Source organism: Schistocerca americana, unplaced genomic scaffold, assembly GCF_021461395.2.
Source record: "Schistocerca americana isolate TAMUIC-IGC-003095 unplaced genomic scaffold, iqSchAmer2.1 HiC_scaffold_544, whole genome shotgun sequence".
Lineage (NCBI taxonomy): Eukaryota > Metazoa > Arthropoda > Insecta > Orthoptera > Acrididae > Schistocerca > Schistocerca americana.
The window spans coordinates 15001-22500 of NW_025726285.1; the positions used below are offsets into that span (position 1 = coordinate 15001).

The following is a 7500-nucleotide window of genomic DNA, read 5'->3' on the forward strand; positions in this document are numbered from 1 at the left end:
GATGGTTCGATTAGTCTTTCGCCCCTATACCCAGCTCCGACGATCGATTTGCACGTCAGAATCGCTACGGACCTCCATCAGGGTTTCCCCTGACTTCGTCCTGGCCAGGCATAGTTCACCATCTTTCGGGTCCCAACGTGTACGCTCTAGGTGCGCCTCACCTCGCAATGAGGACGAGACGCCCCGGGAGTGCGGAGGCCGCCGCCCCGTGAAGGGCGGGGAAGCCCCATCCTCCCTCGGCCCGCGCAAGGCGAGACCTTCACTTTCATTACGCCTTTAGGTTTCGTACAGCCCAATGACTCGCGCACATGTTAGACTCCTTGGTCCGTGTTTCAAGACGGGTCGTGAAATTGTCCAAAGCTGAAGCGCCGCTGACGGGAGCGATTATTCCGCCCGAGAGCATCCCGAGCCAACAGCGGCGCGGGTCCGGGGCCGGGCCAGGTAGGTCCGTCATCCGGGAAGAACCGCGCGCGCTTGCCGGGAGCCCGAGCGCCCAAAGGGGCGAATCGACTCCTCCAGATATACCGCCGGGCAGCCAGCCAGGACACCGGGGCTCTGCCCAACAGACGCGAACCGAGGCCCGCGGAAGGACAGGCTGCGCACCCGGGCCGTAGGCCGGCACCCAGCGGGTCGCGACGTCCTACTAGGGGAGAAGTGCGGCCCACCGCACACCGGAACGGCCCCACCCCGCGGCGAGTGGAAAGGCAACCGGACACGACCCCGCCGCGGATTGCTCCGCGCGGGCGGCCGGCCCCATCTGCCGAGGGCGGAGGCCTGTGGCCGGATGGGCGTGAATCTCACCCGTTCGACCTTTCGGACTTCTCACGTTTACCCCAGAACGGTTTCACGTACTTTTGAACTCTCTCTTCAAAGTTCTCTTCAACTTTCCCTCACGGTACTTGTTCGCTATCGGTCTCGTGGTCATATTTAGTCTCAGATGGAGTTTACCACCCACTTGGAGCTGCACTCTCAAGCAACCCGACTCGAAGGAGAGGTCCCGCTGACGCTCGCACCGGCCGCTACGGGCCTGGCACCCTCTACGGGCCGTGGCCTCATTCAAGTTGGACTTGGGCTCGGCGCGAGGCGTCGGGGTAGTGGACCCTCCCAAACACCACATGCCACGACAGGCGGCAGCCTGCGGGGTTCGGTGCTGGACTCTTCCCTGTTCGCTCGCCGCTACTGGGGGAATCCTTGTTAGTTTCTTTTCCTCCGCTTAGTAATATGCTTAAATTCAGCGGGTAGTCTCGCCTGCTCTGAGGTCGTTGTACGAGGTGTCGCACGCCACACCGCCAGCCGGCTGTGCACGCTACCGAGTAAGTACCGGTATGCGAACCGCCAGGCGACGGGCGCGCATCGCACGTTTCAGGAGGCGCGGCCGGCCCCACAGGCGGCCGCGACGCTCCCAGGTCTGCGAAGCGGGGCAAACGCCGCGCGCTTCAGTATACGTAGCCGACCCTCAGCCAGACGTGGCCCGGGAACGGAATCCATGGACCGCAATGTGCGTTCGAAACGTCGATGTTCATGTGTCCTGCAGTTCACATGTCGACGCGCAATTTGCTGCGTTCTTCATCGACCCACGAGCCGAGTGATCCACCGTCCTGGGTGATCTTTTCTTAGTTTCCACTGTCTCTTTCAAGACAGTTGCATAGGCGGGACGTAGGCGTGTGGCGGCCCCTGTTCAAGCGTTCTGTGTCCAACGGCCTCACGGCCGATGGGCGTCGTACGGCTCCACACCGGAGCGGACAGGCAGTCGGGCGAAAGTCATTCAAAACCGGCGCCAGGCGCCAGGTGCCGCAGGCCAGCCGCTCCAGCGCTTCAGCGCTCGTACCACACAACATTGGCGTTAGTTTTGAGAAGCACGCGTGGTTCCGCACGCGGCGCACGGCTACTGCGAGCCGTACAGGTAGCGTGTTGCGCGACACGACACGCACATCGAACGACATGCAGTCTAGTCGGTAATGATCCTTCCGCAGGTTCACCTACGGAAACCTTGTTACGACTTTTACTTCCTCTAAATGATCAAGTTTGGTCATCTTTCCGGTAGCATCGGCAACGACAGAGTCAATGCCGCGTACCAGTCCGAAGACCTCACTAAATCATTCAATCGGTAGTAGCGACGGGCGGTGTGTACAAAGGGCAGGGACGTAATCAACGCGAGCTTATGACTCGCGCTTACTGGGAATTCCTCGTTCATGGGGAACAATTGCAAGCCCCAATCCCTAGCACGAAGGAGGTTCAGCGGGTTACCCCGACCTTTCGGCCTAGGAAGACACGCTGATTCCTTCAGTGTAGCGCGCGTGCGGCCCAGAACATCTAAGGGCATCACAGACCTGTTATTGCTCAATCTCGTGCGGCTAGAAGCCGCCTGTCCCTCTAAGAAGAAAAGTAATCGCTGACAGCACGAAGGATGTCACGCGACTAGTTAGCAGGCTAGAGTCTCGTTCGTTATCGGAATTAACCAGACAAATCGCTCCACCAACTAAGAACGGCCATGCACCACCACCCACCGAATCAAGAAAGAGCTATCAATCTGTCAATCCTTCCGGTGTCCGGGCCTGGTGAGGTTTCCCGTGTTGAGTCAAATTAAGCCGCAGGCTCCACTCCTGGTGGTGCCCTTCCGTCAATTCCTTTAAGTTTCAGCTTTGCAACCATACTTCCCCCGGAACCCAAAAGCTTTGGTTTCCCGGAGGCTGCCCGCCGAGTCATCGGAGGAACTGCGGCGGATCGCTGGCTGGCATCGTTTATGGTTAGAACTAGGGCGGTATCTGATCGCCTTCGAACCTCTAACTTTCGTTCTTGATTAATGAAAACATACTTGGCAAATGCTTTCGCTTCTGTTCGTCTTGCGACGATCCAAGAATTTCACCTCTAACGTCGCAATACGAATGCCCCCGCCTGTCCCTATTAATCATTACCTCGGGTTCCGAAAACCAACAAAATAGAACCGAGGTCCTATTCCATTATTCCATGCACACAGTATTCAGGCGGGCTTGCCTGCTTTAAGCACTCTAATTTGTTCAAAGTAAACGTGCCGGCCCACCGAGACACTCACTCAAGAGCACCCTGGTAGGATTGCAACGGGGTCCGCCTCGGGACGCACGAGCACGCACGAGGCGCGTCGCACGCCTTCGGCTCGCCCCACCGGCAGGACGTCCCACGATACATGCCAGTTAAACACCGACGGGCGGTGAACCAACAGCGTGGGACACAAATCCAACTACGAGCTTTTTAACCGCAACAACTTTAATATACGCTATTGGAGCTGGAATTACCGCGGCTGCTGGCACCAGACTTGCCCTCCAATAGATACTCGTTAAAGGATTTAAAGTGTACTCATTCCGATTACGGGGCCTCGGATGAGTCCCGTATCGTTATTTTTCGTCACTACCTCCCCGTGCCGGGAGTGGGTAATTTGCGCGCCTGCTGCCTTCCTTGGATGTGGTAGCCGTTTCTCAGGCTCCCTCTCCGGAATCGAACCCTGATTCCCCGTTACCCGTTACAACCATGGTAGGCGCAGAACCTACCATCGACAGTTGATAAGGCAGACATTCGAAAGATGCGTCGCCGGTACGAGGACCGTGCGATCAGCCCAAAGTTATTCAGAGTCACCAAGGCAAACGGACCGGACGAGCCGACCGATTGGTTTTGATCTAATAAAAGCGTCCCTTCCATCTCTGGTCGGGACTCTGTTTGCATGTATTAGCTCTAGAATTACCACAGTTATCCAAGTAACGTGGGTACGATCTAAGGAACCATAACTGATTTAATGAGCCATTCGCGGTTTCACCTTAATGCGGCTTGTACTGAGACATGCATGGCTTAATCTTTGAGACAAGCATATGACTACTGGCAGGATCAACCAGGGAGCTGCGTCAACTAGAGCTGAGCAGCCGGCCGCCCGGGAGTGTGTCCCGGGGGCCCGCGCGAACACGCAAGCGTCCGCTCAATTATTCTGCAAACAGGAGGAGGCTGAGCTCCCCTGCACAATACACCTCGAAACCCTCTCAGGTCCCGGCGGCGCGCAGCGCCGTCCTAAGTACTTGGTCGGGTTCGAGAGAGGCGCAATCGCCCGGAGTTTGGCGAGTAGACGCTTTAGGTGCGACCACCCGTGCTCCCAACTGAGCTTGCCGCTGCCGACAGAGGCCCGGGAGCGTGCTGTCGTGGCATTGCCGGCGGGAGACAACACGCGCCACCTACGGTGACCGGCAGCTCCAACGCCAGCGCCACAGAAGGACAAAAGCCCCACTTGGGTGCCGAAGCGAACTCTCCCAGCACAGCGCACGCGCCAACACGTCCGCACAGCTGCGATACAAACCACCTGCGAGAACCGCAGAGGCGACCGAGCAGCAGACGGCGTCGCGGCGCCGAGCGCCGGGCGGCGGCGCATCCTCAGCGCACACAGTCCTCAATCGGACCAGCACACTGCAGATGTCCACCGCGCTTCGCACCGGGCCCGCGAGGACCTACTTTGGCCGCACGGCGCCGCGTGCAGGGTGCGCCGGCGCGCAGCTGCGCCGCCTGCCGCCTCCGTCGGCCGGCGCGCCTGCCACTGGCCGCCCCCACCAGCCGGCTGTAGCGCGTGCGCCCACGCACCGCGCGGCCAGCACGCCGGGAGGCCCCCCCTCACCGGCCGGGGACGGTCCCACCCAGCCACCGCCGCGTATCGCTTCACGCCCAGATGCCATTCACGTTCGTGGGCATGGTGGGTATCGCTGGAACAACCGGTTGGTAGCTCAACCGATCGTCGCCATCACTGATTCACCTCTAGCGAGAACAACCGCACCACAACGGTTTACCAGTTGTTCATTTGCATAACGTCACCAGCAAACGTAGGCGTCCATCGCCATTTGCAAATTCAACGATTGTTGCATGCCTGTGTCAGGTGTCACGACACACTATGTCTGCCCACATACACGCAACAACATGTGCACGCTTCGCGAACACGTGGAAGGTGGCCCCCGTACGTATGCGATGTCCATTGCGCGAACGACTGTCAACCGGCCTCTGTCGCATGTCGCAGATGTGGAACGCAGTGCACCATGCTATCACGGTGTGTGAGAAGAGACGACTACGTCTGACAACACGCGCCACTACATCAACAGACGGCTCATGCTGATCGCCATCCAGGGCATACCACACTGCAATCCAGCTCTTATAGGGAGACGACACGTAGCTGAGTGCACAACATTTGGACCGCATGGTTCGCCGTTGTTGGCGCAGTCGTTGTACGGTCACATGTACCACGATGTATCATTCAGTACATGAGGACCAATGTGCAGTACAGTGTGTGATTTGGACGTACAACATCAGCGGACAGTTGACACAGGCCGTACCACAGCGTAGGCTAAGTGCTTCGCACATGCGAATGCCAATGAACAACTGCAAATGCCAATGAACAACTGCAAAGGGCATTGAGCATGTACGTCCTGCTGCCATCCACATTACAGTGTATAGCTGCAAGGTGTTTAACATGAAGCGATACACTGGGGACCGGGCAGTGCGAGTAGCAAACTATATTGCGGGGGTTGCAGTTAGGCAACACTACACTAATTTAACGCGTCGTATGACAATTACAGAGCAGGTTAAGGCCCAACGTGTGTTGGGTTAAGGCCCAACGTGTGTTGGGTTAAGGCCCAACGTGTGTTGGGTTAAGGCCCAACGTGTGTTGGGTTAAGGCCCAACGTGTGTTGGGTTAAGGCCCAACGTGTGTTGGGTTAAGGCCCAACGTGTGTTGGGTTAAGGCCCAACGTGTGTTGGGTTAAGGCCCAACGTGTGTTGGGTTAAGGCCCAACGTGTGTTGGGTTAAGGCCCAACGTGTGTTGGGTTAAGGCCCAACGTGTGTTGGGTTACGTTAAGGGGCAATGTGGGTTACGTTAAGGGGCAATGTGGGTTACGTTAAGGGGCAATGTGGGTTACGTTACGGCGCAATATAGGTTACGTTACGGCGCAATATAGGTTACGTTAAGGCGCAATATCGGTTACGTTAAGGCGCAATACAGGTTACGTTAAGGCGCAATACAGGTTACGTTAAGGCGCAATACAGGTTACGTTAAGGCGCAATACAGGTTACGTTAAGGCGCAATACAGGTTACGTTAAGGCGCAATACAGGTTACGTTAAGGCGCAATACAGGTTACGTTAAGGCGCAATGCAGGTTACGTTAAGGCGCAATGCAGGTTACGTTAAGGCGCAATACAGGTTACGTTAAGGCGCAATACAGGTTACGTTAAGGCGCAATACAGGTTACGTTAAGGCGCAATACAGGTTACGTTAAGGCGCAATACAGGTTACGTTAAGGCGCAATACAGGTTACGTTAAGGCGCAATACAGGTTACGTTAAGGCGCAATACAGGTTACGTTAAGGCGCAATACAGGTTACGTTAAGGCGCAATACAGGTTACGTTAAGGCGCAATACAGGTTACGTTAAGGCGCAATACAGGTTACGTTAAGGCGCAATACAGGTTACGTTAAGGCGCAATACAGGTTACGTTAAGGCGCAATACAGGTTACGTTAAGGCGCAATACAGGTTACGTTAAGGCGCAATACAGGTTACGTTAAGGCGCAATACAGGTTACGTTAAGGCGCAATACAGGTTACGTTAAGGCGCAATACAGGTTAGGTTAAGGCGCAATACAGGTTAGGTTAAGGCGCAATACAGGTTAGGTTAAGGTACGACATAGGTTAGGTTAAGGTACGACATAGGTTAGGTTAAGGTACGACATAGGTTAGGTTAAGGTACGACATAGGTTAGGTTAAGGTACGACATAGGTTAGGTTAAGGTACGACATAGGTTAGGTTAAGGTACGACATAGGTTAGGTTAAGGTACGACATAGGTTAGGTTAAGGTACGACATAGGTTAGGTTAAGGTACGACATAGGTTAGGTTAAGGTACGACATAGGTTAGGTTAAGGTACGACATAGGTTAGGTTAAGGTACGACATAGGTTAGGTTAAGGTACGACATAGGTTAGGTTAAGGTACGACATAGGTTAGGTTAAGGTACGACATAGGTTAGGTTAAGGTACGACATAGGTTAGGTTAAGGTACGACATAGGTTAGGTTAAGGTACGACATAGGTTAGGTTAAGGTACGACATAGGTTAGGTTAAGGTACGACATAGGTTAGGTTAAGGTACGACATAGGTTAGGTTAAGGTACGACATAGGTTAGGTTAAGGTACGACATAGGTTAGGTTAAGGTACGACATAGGTTAGGTTAAGGTACGACATAGGTTAGGTTAAGGTACGACATAGGTTAGGTTAAGGTACGACATAGGTTAGGTTAAGGTACGACATAGGTTAGGTTACGGTACGACATAGGTTAGGTTACGGTACGACATAGGTTAGGTTACGGTACGACATAGGTTAGGTTACGGTACGACATAGGTTAGGTTACGGTACGACATAGGTTAGGTTACGGTACGACATAGGTTAGGTTACGGTACGACATAGGTTAGGTTACGGTACGACATAGGTTAGGTTACGGTACGACATAGGTTAG

The 7500-nt window shown here is 55.0% G+C and overlaps 3 non-coding genes across 3 annotated transcripts in view; all 3 read right to left on the reverse strand.

The window, feature by feature from the left end:
* LOC124586201 overlaps positions 1–1262 on the reverse strand; it is a 4178-nt gene extending 2916 nt beyond the window's left edge. The window contains exon 1 of the ribosomal RNA XR_006975109.1: positions 1–1262. This exon is cut by the window's left edge and continues 2916 nt beyond it. This is a non-coding gene — a ribosomal RNA (large subunit ribosomal RNA).
* A 188-nt stretch (positions 1263–1450) lies between these two features.
* LOC124586197 lies at positions 1451–1605 on the reverse strand. The gene has a single exon (XR_006975106.1). It is a non-coding gene; the product is annotated as a 5.8S ribosomal RNA (ribosomal RNA).
* Positions 1606–1956: 351 nt separating this feature from the next.
* On the reverse strand, positions 1957–3866 carry LOC124586194. Its single transcript, XR_006975103.1, has one exon. It is a non-coding gene; the product is annotated as a small subunit ribosomal RNA (ribosomal RNA).
* Between the last annotated feature and the right edge of the window lie 3634 nt (positions 3867–7500).